The 12,108-nt window shown below is 41.6% G+C and overlaps 1 protein-coding gene and 2 long non-coding RNA genes across 5 annotated transcripts in view; 1 reads left to right on the top strand and 2 right to left on the bottom strand.

Annotated features, from left to right (window-relative positions):
* Positions 1-12,108, top strand: part of galnt2 (UDP-N-acetyl-alpha-D-galactosamine:polypeptide N-acetylgalactosaminyltransferase 2) — a 44,316-nt gene that overhangs the window by 4,001 nt on the left and 28,207 nt on the right. The gene's annotated exons all lie outside the window — the stretch shown is intronic.
* The window catches only part of LOC127599982 (uncharacterized), a 37,799-nt gene that overhangs the window by 3,500 nt on the left and 22,191 nt on the right, over positions 1-12,108 (bottom strand). The window lies entirely within an intron of this gene.
* Positions 401-2,870, bottom strand: LOC127599981 (uncharacterized). The gene is made up of 3 exons (XR_007962225.1): positions 2,718-2,870; positions 2,473-2,645; positions 401-2,038 (listed from the first exon to the last, which is right to left on the bottom strand). It is a non-coding gene; the product is annotated as an uncharacterized LOC127599981 (long non-coding RNA).

The following is a 12,108-nucleotide window of genomic DNA, read 5'->3' as shown; positions in this document are numbered from 1 at the left end:
CTCAGCGCCAGAATTGTAGCGAGCCGCGGGAAAAGCCAACAGACTTCATTAACATTGTCAGCTGTTCGAGCAAAGCCGCAGATGTTTGGCAAACCAAAGAAAACTGCTTTTTCCATCCTGAGACAAAGCATCGTGAACATGTCACCGACATCTTTTTGCAAATACAGTGGAAACTTTCAAGTTCAATGCTTCTGAAGTTGTGCAGATTTAGAATTAGATTTTGTGTGTGTGTTTTGTTTCGTCTTTGACTTTTAGTGGGTTTTATTTTCGTTGTGGGTGATGCCAAGCGAGACCTTTACACCCCTCACAGCCACTAAATTCATCAGAGCATTGATTCTGAGTGTTATTTTATTACAAAATAATTGTCAATAAACGTACATGGCAAGAGCTGAAAAAATATGTCCCAAAAGTTACATCAAGTAACCAGACTCACATCTAAAGCAGCATAAGTCCAGCGTTACTTGTGATCAAAGTTAATGTGTGTTTTCTTTTCTTTTCACATCCGCAGCATGTTGATGGATGGGGCGGGGGGACGGTGGGGGGAGGGGGGGCAACAGAACAAAACAAATCTTGCTGGGCATCCATGGCATTCACTGTTTGGCACATTTGCTCCTCCCGTCTCCGTTTATATTTTAATGACCATCCTGTTTTGTCTATGGTAACCTGGAACAGTGATGCTATGCTGTTGGGAACATGATGTAAACGTTAGCATTGGTGAATCACACGCACATCCCCAAGTGCTGATATGGTAGCCTTCCAAACTAAAAATGGGTCACCGAGAAGTGAATTTTACAAGCGTGCTGTGCCGAGCCGGTGGCTTGGATGCACTTGCTTGTGGTGGCTGAGGCTTCAGAACTCAACGCACGTGAGGTGGTGCAGAACGTTGGCCAGTCCAAAACTTTAGTGCAAAAAGTTTCATCTTTTCTGTCTGGACCGGTATCTTGGTTCTTCTTCCTACCTGTACATGTCTCAAACTCGAGCTTTATCATAAGATCTGCTATTTTTTGTAGGCGGTGTGACCTTTCTTGCTTATTTAAAGCAAACATGAGTAGAAAAGTGGCATATATGCCCCCACAGCATCATCACCCTCCTCCACAGTGAAGTATGATTTCAGATGTTGTCCCTTATGGCTTGCTGGAGTTAGTCACGGCACGCGCGCACACACACACGCACACGTACACTACTTTAGCAGTTCAGTATTACACTAATGAGAAAATAGCGTGCAATTTTAGCCTGTGAGTACAACCGGTATTGGCAGTTTGCTGAATGGAGCCATCACTCAATCACTGAACTACAGTGATGAAGGTCTTGATGATGACGGGGGCAGATGACTGCAATTCTGACATTGTTGGAATAAAGAATGCGTCAGTACGAGACTGGTGTTGAATCATAGATTCCTCTATGGCATCACTGGGTGTGGTACCACAAAAGCAAACAAGTAAAGTGAGGCACGCCGAGCGACAGACGGAACTACTCCACATTGTGCGGGGTTCGTCAGCAATTGGTTTTGCTGCGATTTGCATCACAAGTGAACGCCATTGCAATGTCGCACATGTAGCGACCAATCAAATATTATAAGAGTTCCCACAAAAAAAAAAGAGAAAAAAATCTGACAATATGAAAAAATGGAATATTGATTATAATTCAGTAAAAAAAAGTCATCTCACCCCCCATTGTTGTTCTTGGTATAGGTCATCTTGTATTGAATGAGAGAAAGCCCAAATTATTTACAGTTAAAGCTCTTTATGTTCACTCATACATCGAGGGACTTTTTCTGTTTGGTATTGAAACGTCTGACTGTGTTTGAATGCACCTTGCGTCTCGCCGTGTCGTGACAACCTACACAGGCAAACAGTATTGCCTCTTCTGTCCTTCTTTGTTGGTCAGTTGAGGTAGAGCCTGTGTGTTACATCTGCCTTCATGAAGTCAGATTTTATCCTTCTACTTTTTCCAAGAAGACCAACCGTCTTGTTACTGAATGTTGAATTCCTCTGAGGGAGAGCACACACTTGTCATGTCGTCCGTTGTGGCGAGAGCACTGAAATGACGAATAAATGACAAGTGTTACTCATCTCATTTCAACATCCTGCGTGTCGCTGACCTCCGCTCACAGCTGGCAGAGTGTGATAAAGTTTTAATTGAGTTTCTCGTGAACTCTTACTGCAGGGTTTATTTAAATTGTTGACAGTTGAAAACATGCAGGTCACCTTTTTTAATGCAATAATCTGCCCGAGGTCAAACGGCATTTAGCATTCTACCAGATGACCAAGACGAGCTTGGCGTGTGACAAACATTACAACACACATTGATCCGCTGTTGCACTAATGTGATTAAAAAGCAGGCTGGGTCAGCATACGGTATGTATCACGCACACATTGTATCTCTTAGCTCAAATCTGTCTGCCCTGCCACATGCTGTTTGAGCATTATATGAGCAGACATCCATCCAGACATGTCTTTTTCCGAATCTCACCTGGTGACGTCTGCGTATATGTGTTGCATCCAGGTCCCGGTTGGCCATCATATTGCTGACTTTATACACCTGCCATAGGCTCCAGTGTAGATGACTGGAGCGCACGTCATCTCTTGCCATTTTCAGGATCCGTCCAACACGTTACACCAGTCTTGCAGCAGATCCCACGGCTGCTGGATAAATTTAGAATGCGTTTGAAAATCCTGCTTCCTTTTGAGGACATCCATAACCTCACCATCCCACACCTGTCCGACATTGTACAGATTGCAAGATGCGGTGGCATCCTTCGATCCTCATCTTCTCTGTACCTCCTGCCTGCCTCATCACTGCGGGGAGCAGAGCATTCAGTTGCTGTGCAGCACAGACTCCATTTCTCTCTTCAAAGCCAAAATCAAAACATACTTGGTAGTCTAGCTTTTTTGTATTGAACTTACTGGTGTTCTCACCTTTTACCTTGATTTAAGTGTTTATTGAATGGTGTGCCCCTATGCACTGAAAATAACATGCGCTATCAGCCAGTGGAACAGCTGAAGTTGACCCTGAGGTTCTGTATTACAGTTACAAATTTCTAAAAGATTTTGAAAAATATGAGCCCCAAATGGAATTGTCTTGTGGTAACATCCATCAAGCATAATTTACACGTTTGCATTCGAAGCAGCGAAACTTCAGTGTCCCCAAACGTATTATCAAAGTTAAGGAAGAGCGATAAGTTCTAATGTACAATGGTTAAGGCCCATTCACACTTTATTTTTTAGATGAATTGAGGCGTGTGAGACATGACGCACATGATAACTTCATCATCCTTCATCAAAGCTTAGACTTTAAACCACCATTCAAATTGCATCACATCAGTATAAAAAAAAGAAACAGGCTGTTTCATACACACAAGTTAGTAAAGGCGCTATGTTGCCTTTACTTCATTCAGCAGAATTTTTTTTTACAATGTTCACTTTTTCCTCAGTCAATGAAAGGCGGAAAAATGTGTAAGTAATGCATGATACCTTAATGGAGACAGACATCACATCAACTAAATAGCTTTGCAAATAACATATAATCTTGGTGGCAACACACTAATAATAAACACTAAGGCGTAATATTAACCCAGTTGCTCATGTGTAAAAACAAAATTGCCCATCCATATTTCGTCATTGGCCAGCGGCCTCCCTGCCTGTCTGTCATCGTCGGGCCATCATTATTTCATGACGGCCCAGTCAGTCACTCTGCTATCGTTATGGAAACCGCACTTCCTTCTTCGCTAAAAATACAATTTGGCACCACTATTTTCATGAAAAACCGGAGTCATTCGGTGGCGGACCTTCCGTCGGTGCTGATGGACCGCCCACCACCGTATAAACCTTCTAAACATACCTCTTAACGTGCATTTTAGAGGATGGACAAGGATGCAGTTCTGAGAAAACCACTTTGACAGTCATGCAGAAATGGACTTACCAAACTAATGCATACATTACATACACAATTTAGTTCCAACACACTAATGCACTCAAAGCTTTCACATGGGCCCTGTAAACTTAAATACTTAACAGAAATTGTTATTGGCATTGTTACTCACCCATCCCTAATTACCGGTAACAGTTATTAACCTTTTCATACACCAATAATGATAACCTATAAGATTATAAACTGTCCACCGTAGTGACTGATGTCCCTGAAAGGGTTACTGCCCCCCTCTTTTATTTATTTATTCATTTTTTACGTGTGACCATCAAGAAAAATGCCATTTTTATTACCAAAATTGACTGTGGAGTTAATGAAGAGTTTATACCTGGATCCAATTTTGTTTATATATATATATATCCATGGTTTCGTATGGAATTTGTTTTGCAAGTCATTCAGAGGTCCGCAAGCATCCAAGAGCAGCTTGTGTTGAAGCATTGAGGTTCTGCTGTCCTGATTACACGTTGAATGAATTGCAATTGCGTCATGTTGAGCTAGTCCTGCAGCCATACCACTTTTCAGGCTGAGTAAATGGTAAATGGGATAAAATTTGTACAGCTCTATTCCACCTTCAGCGCACTCAAAATTGCTTTCGGGCAAAAGCCGGTTTACTCCATTTGCCCGTATTTGTCAGGGTGGTGAAGTGAAATCGGCATCGTAGCGTTTTTACGAGACAGAGTACAAGTCCAGATTTACGATATCAGTGCATCAATAAAGAAAAACTTTCTTCCATAACTTCCCTCTGGTAAACCGTAAACTTCACTATGACAAAATGTGTACTCACTCACCCACTCACACAATCTTTTAACAAAGTTGAAAATCTACACTCAAGTTATAGTGCCAGCTAGGAGAAACTTGTGATGCGTCTCCTTTACAGCATGTGGAAAGGGTTTCAGGAAGCGGACCCGCTGACTCAGCTCGCGGTCTTTAAAAAAGGGAAGAATTATAGTGAAACTTTGGCAGGTTGGTTGATGTTTGATGGACTGGGTCATTTGATGAATTGATGTTAAATGTCATTGGAAACTAAACACACTGATTAATCAGCCCACTGCATCCTGCAAATGTTTGGAATATTTGTGTGCAATGCGACTTGATGGATGGAACTGAGATTCTTGTGACATGTCCCATTTATTCATCAATCTGACGTTGGACTTTACAAACCAAAGTATTCTACATTGTGACAGCACAGAACATGGAGGGATTCTTTCCACTCATCCATACTGTTATGTTTTTTTGGGGTTGTCAAAATACAGCTCGAATGGGACATGAATAGCTGTCTCTCACAAGTTTAGGAGAAGTAAAGCCTGAACTTCACTCACCCCTTATCAAAAATCCTTGAGACAGCGACACTAGCATTTTAGACATTTTAGATATTTACTGCACCTCTTTTGTCAGAAGCATGTGTTTTTGGTGAGACCAACCCATCTTTTAGTGCTGATTGCTAAAGAATGGAAAGATATTTTTCAGGTGAAAGGAGATTTCTTTTGGTAGGTTCGGTGCTTACACAGTCACAACGCAAAATTTTGGTAATCTTGCAAGATCAGTCAAAATGCTCTAAAATGGCTGGCAATACAGGGGACTGTTTTGAAACCATCTTTAACTGAATGACTTGATGAGATTGCATGTGTGATGAACAAGATTTGAGTGTAATCTCAAATCTAGTTCATCTGCCGAGTTCATGATGGCACTGTCATAGGGAAGTGTTAAACCAGTACAGTATTGCTTGCAGGCCGCTGGTATGATAAGGATCAGGACTCATGATTGAATAATAGTTCAGGATGATGTTCCACAACCTTGTAATGTGTGGCATGCAAACATACTGTATATACAATTGGGCTTTCAATTACAGTAAGACATGGAACCTTTGAAGTCAGAAACGGTGTGTAATATATTTCTCTTACGTCCGCATTGTTTCTAAATTTATATAACTGGAAAATTTACCCAAATCATCTGAGATCTTTTGAGTCATGCTGAACAGTCTTTGCTTCCCGTTACTTGTTGTTTACAAATTGACCACAGCTGGTATATTCCACTTGCCAGAATAAAAAAGGGCTCGTGTGACTCATTGGACCAAAAACACTTCAAAAGACATCATGGAAAAACCAGTCTTACGGTGACATTCATGTCCATGAGTGAATGGAAGTCATAATGCAAAAAAAGGGGAATGCTCCCCCCGCGGAGAGAACGATTTAGTTTCAGGGGACCTACGGACCATTTGAGAAAATTCTCCCCTCTATCCAGTTAGAGTGGAGTTAAGAGTATGTAATTAGCCCTCATTAGATGGCTACATCTGCTCCTCGCCTGTTGAACATGTTGGTGAATTTAGCACATTACATTACAGTCGAGGCTGAATACAAGACCACATCAGTCAATCACGACCCAAATGATGGTTTAGTTTTGTTGTTTGACTTCATTTAACACATTCCAAGCCTTGGTATTTTGGGGGAATAAAGACAGAAAATTCCCACCCACAATCACATGACAGCTACAAGAAATTTGTGTTTTTGAACCGCACCAGTAAGCTGAAGAACATTAAAAAAAAGTTCATGCAATCACCGGGAGTACATGTACACTCCAAACAGAAAGGCCAAAACCATAGGTTTGAATAACACCACAAAACATGTGATGACGTGCATCGCGGTGATAAATAGTCACAGAAAATGTATATCCGGCTTCAACAAAATAGCAACACTAGCAATACGAAGCTAGCATAAGCACTGTAAACAAGCCGATGTTAGCTCGCGCTGCTACATTGGTAGCATGGTTTATGCAATGTAGAATTAATTGAAAATCAAAAAGAGGTATTTAAAAGTACAGGTTGAGCAGAAAGGCTGTCAGTTATCTCCGGCCAATGATTGACATGTTGCCAATTGGTTGTATTTTTTCTTTCTCTCAGGCTTAGTGGTTTCTTGAACATCTTTCCAACTCCCCTTTAAATCTATTCATAAAAGTGGCTCTGTTTCATATACATTTCAATTAATACTTAAAAAAACATTGTTACATAAATGTTCTTATAACCAAATACAAATTTAACTGACAAAAAAGGAAATAATACATGTTCATTTGCAAAAATCTGTGACATAATTTGCCCCTTAATATGAGCTGACACAATCTGTATTGTGAGTTTCTCCATTGTGAGACAAATCAAGGTTTTTTTCTTCTTCTACAGTGCACACGTTGACTGGCCATTTCAGTAGAAACCCTGCAAAATTGAACTCAATCCGAGACAAGAGCTTTATCCCCCTAAAAAATCCCCATCTGAGATTGTGTTATTGACCACTTTGGCTCTTATATGGTTACCGGTAGTTGTGGTACTGCTGTTTGTAATATTGTTAGAAATCTCTTGCTTTAACCTTTTGAGTTCAAAACTCATAGGCCCTAAAAATGATGAACAGTATAACATGGAGGGCTGGATATACTTCTTCAAGGTGAGTGTACTGGACACTGAACATCTTGTAATTTCATATGGTTAATTTTTGACAAAAGGATAACTTTAGGGAAATAATTTGGGACTTTTAAAGTCCACGAACCAGCGGAAATACATCAATATAATTCACATCTGTGGTACAACATACAGTATATGATTCCATATTGGAGTGGAACCAGAGGATCATAGCGTTGACTTGCCAGGAAACTTACAGTATGTTATGTTGTAGTCATGTCGTGAAATGTTGCTTCGGCTCTGCTGTAACTAGGCGAAGGACAGATGGAGCCTGTTTTATCTCCTGTCAGAGGTATGCTGTTATGTTTTCAAGCATTCGGGCCGGTGCACGTGTGTTTAATTTAATTAGAGCTGACGTATAAATAAGGAAGGATGTTAAGCTTATGAAGATTATATGCACATATTTTGTGCCTAGATTGACAAAGACGGTTTATGCAGCGTGCACATAACAACAAACACATGCAAAATAGCCTGATACCGATTGAATTTCTCAGTGCACCTTTAACACTGACAAAAACACACCTCTCTGCTAGCTCACAAGAAACGTTTCTCCTTGTATGGCAAAAGAAAATCTTTTCTGGACTTTCCAGACACCACGTTGAGATAATGCTGTTTTTGTGATTTTAGTACTCATCAGCACTGTAATATTTATGACCTCATCCTTATTCTGGGTGCCTGGAAATCGTTTTACTTTTGCCCTTTTCCATGTAAAAATACTTGCATTGTTTTCTCATTCCTATTAGCAGCGCTCACCCTAATCTTTGCACAATGGGCTCCCATCATGCAGATTGTCTCACACCCAGTAGATACTTGGTTTTTGTGGTGGGCGTAATCACAGAGCGCGGAGTGTGATTGAGGAGGGAACAGTCATTTAGTGTTCTCTGAGAGGAGGATGAGGCAGAAGGGGAGGATCAAAGAAAGCAAAGAGGAAAGGGGGGTGGGTGAAGAAAAGAGAGGAAGTTTGTGGTTGATGAAAGACTCTGTACAGTCAAGTTAGGTATTTTAAAAGCCCGCCCCCACCACCCTGGCAGCATCAAGGCCAACGCGGTCCCTCGGCTCACGCATATTGGGATGATTCCGCCTTCGTGTCCTGTACCTTGCCAGTGCCTCATTGCTCCTCCTGACGTTCCCTATTGATCAGTTCCAGCCATTCTCTGCTCTGGTTTCCTCTTAAAACAGGAAGTCAAATCCAAAACTGTTTTAGCCTCACTTGTCTAAACTCGGTATTCTGATTAATGTTGTTTGTGGAGCATGAATTAAGCAGAAAAATCGACTTGATCTTTGAAGGGCCTGCCATTTTGCCTTGTACTGACACTTGCTGTTGGCTAAAAATGACATCAGTGCCTAAGGGCTCACATTGCAAATGTCACGCGACCAAACCCAGAAAACTTGACTGTTGACTCGCTTGCAATAAAGTAATTGTGCAACGTACATAAAGCAGGCCACCAATATTCCTCTGAATACAACTATGGCATTGAAGCAGCAGTTGACAAATGTCAAAATGAGACTTTGCCTTCCCATTTTAAAAAAAAAGTTAAAATTGAACATTTATAAAACAAAGCAATTTGTGAAACAATCTTGTAGAAAAATGGCTTATTCCCTCCGATGACCATACTATCATTGTCACAGGCCACACCAGGCCTCGTGTAATGGGCGCATTCGTTTAGATTTCCCATGAACTCTTCACTCTTTGGGGTTCTCCAGCTTTGCGTTGCCCTTCCTTAAATTTCAAGTTTTGATGCCCTTTCATGTCCTCTACTCAAGGGGGGTTTATCCCACACACTAAACATAAAAAGAATAAAAAGAAGAGCAGCGTGTGCGAATGATTTGCTGCAGTACTACAACAACAGTGTCGTGCATCTGAATTCTCTTAAGTGAGGCGAACATGCTGGGAGGCAAATGAGCTGATTGTTTTGGTCGCTGGCAGCATCAATATGTAACTCGGTTCATTTTACTGACTTATGTTCTTGTTTCACAAAAATATTCTTCTATACTGTATTGTGAACGTAGCTTTATCCAAACAGAACAGTTTTGATCAGAGACAAAAAAAAAAGTTGAGAAAATGTACAGTGGGTAGAACCTCTTCGCAGTGGAATATCCATTTTTCAATCTTTCTGCTTTTGAAATTGTGCCGAAATGATATTGTGAGGCTATAAAAACAATTATGTACAACATGATTGTTGATGATTCTGTCCAACTGATTATTCATACGCTTGATGGCTCCAATGCTTCAAATAGGAGCGCAAACTTGATTTGGTTGGCATTTTGTTTGCTTGTTTTTCTGAACTTTAAAGCTCAAACCTGAAGGTCACTTGCTTCATATTTTGTTTCCTGCACGCTCTTGTTTTAGACGGACAATTGTGTGTGCCTGTGTGTGTAATATATATATATATATATTATTTCTCGAGTTTCTCGTGTATCTTCTTTATGATGTTAAAAAAATGGAAGGTAAAGGTGACAGTCGTGCTTGTGGTGGCCGGAGCACTCGGGGCAGTGACCCCCAAACTAGATGAGTGGTTGCAACAGATCCCGGGAACAACATCGGACATCTCAGTCCAGAAATGTGCAGTGCTGGGAACAGCAAGGATACTGCGCAGAACCCTCAAGCTTCCTGGCCTCTGGTAGAGGACCCGAGCTGAATGAGGGATGGACACCACCCGAGGGGTGGGTGAGATGAGGATTTATATAGTCAAGTCAAGATGGCGCCCGAGTAGGCAGCCGTCAGCAAGTGCTCTCATGAGCCTTGCTTTTTTTTGTTGTTCTTGTGTTTCTTTTGTCACTTTGTGTTTGTTGTTACGTCGTGTGGACTTGATGTGGACCTTTTTCAGCATTTTTTGGCCACTACATTCATCAAGGAGGAGACTCTGTGCTTGGTGGTTGCGCCTTCTCGGCAGCATGGGTATACCAGCACTGTTTTTTGACTGGAGGAATGTCGGCGCCATTTGACTGTCGTTGCTGGACAGTCCCGGGGCGCTTGTGTCTTGCGCCAGTAATGGGCAGCATTTTTCACAGCCCCGCTTTGTTCAGCGGAGAGATCGGTGCTGTTGAACGGTCTGCGGCTGGATGGATGGAGGTCTTGAGGAGCCGACGATGAGAAGAAAGGAGCGTTGGCGCGGAGTGCCGATGCGGATTTGGAGCTGGGAGTCGCGGCTTGGAGTTTGAAGCGGATTATGTTGGACAGGAGAAGTGAACTAATCTCTTTTCGTCAATGGACGCTACAGCTTCGTGTTTGCTTTCAAAACTTTGCTTGTAGCAGACGTGTGCACATTTTCAGCATGATGTCTCTGATCCACTGGTGAAAGGACACCTTGATATTCTCCTCTTTCATCTATAACTGCTTCAGACAACAAAGTGTATGCAGAAAAGTGGTGAAGATTGCACGACTGTCTCTGTCCTATGTGTTGTCTTGTGTTATTTTTGTTATTTTTACTTCAAAATGGCGCCGCGAGAGTGGCTGCTTTTCCAGCAGCTCCTATTTTTTTTGTTGTTCTACTTCTTCCTTTCATAACTTTGCTGCTGTGAATCTGGAATTTCTCCATTGCGAGACTAATAAAGGTTTTCTTAATTCTTAATATATACATATATGCAGCTTTCTGTGTGTGCATGTGTTTGTGGGATGCAGATGGGTTTTCGGGAAAGAGGCCAGTGCACACAATTGTACCATTGAGCTGTTTTACACCCAGTCTCTCCTGCTGACACACACACACACACACACACACACACGTTGGTGTGACTTGTTGCAGTTTGGTTCGTAATGTGTGAGCAAAATAGCTCAGCTGCAAGTCGACACAGTGAATTTACCCCTCCGTATTTTTCTTTGTTTTTCTTCTTGAGGCAAAACAAACCGTGAGCGCTCCTCAAAAGAAAAGCGTGCGTTCGTGAGTGCACGCATGTCACGCTCATTTGAAAGTTCTGTGACAGTTTGCACAAAAACTTTCCCACTTTCAGGAATTTGTGTCTGAGGTCGACAGAAGAGCACTTTCCTTTTTGAATACTATCCAACTCAACATGGGTAGCTAAGGTCTTTTTGAAGTCTATGCAGAGCTTTGCAAGATTTATTGTTCCAAGATTGTATACGTGGTGTGACCCCAGATGTTTGAGGTCAAATGTCATATCACATCAATCTCATTCTACAAGTGTGTGTTTATTTGTCTGACCACATGTGGTGACAGCTGTCATGATGCACATATGTTGTTAGTTTGCATGGAGCGACTACGTTTTAAAGTCAGTCCATTCCGAGACGCTAGTCAGACTACCCAGTTGTTTGGATTTGGAAACCCCATAGTGAATGTTGGGGGGAACAAAATAAAACACGTAAAATATATTTTAACATTCAAGGTCACGTGGCGCTCCCAAATGGCTCTTTTGATTATTTAAGAGTGCTGACCCTGAGCTAAAACAATATTATATTTTGTGACATGCAGATCATATTGAGTGCCATGTCTGATTGCAAATGCATTGGATTGTGGTGCAGGTTTTGCTTTAACCTAGACCTGCTCAGGTTATTTTAACACCACAGCTGCAGAATGCTATTTGCCTGGCGGACATCATAAATATCTGTGCTCACGTTCATGAGCTCAGAACCCCCTTGCAACCCCGGGGGTTGGGGGGGGGGTTGTAAGAACTTATTGGTAGGTCAAAATCTGTTGTATTGACTTGCCAATGCTATTTAAGTATAATCAAACCTCGGTTTTCGAACGTCTCTGTTCTTGACCAAATCGGTTTTCGACCAAAAAGTT

The sequence above is a fragment of the Hippocampus zosterae genome, chromosome 4 (assembly GCF_025434085.1).
Source record: "Hippocampus zosterae strain Florida chromosome 4, ASM2543408v3, whole genome shotgun sequence".
NCBI lineage: Eukaryota > Metazoa > Chordata > Actinopteri > Syngnathiformes > Syngnathidae > Hippocampus > Hippocampus zosterae.
Note: the sequence above shows the minus strand (reverse complement) of the source record. Positions and strands in the feature narration are given on the sequence as shown.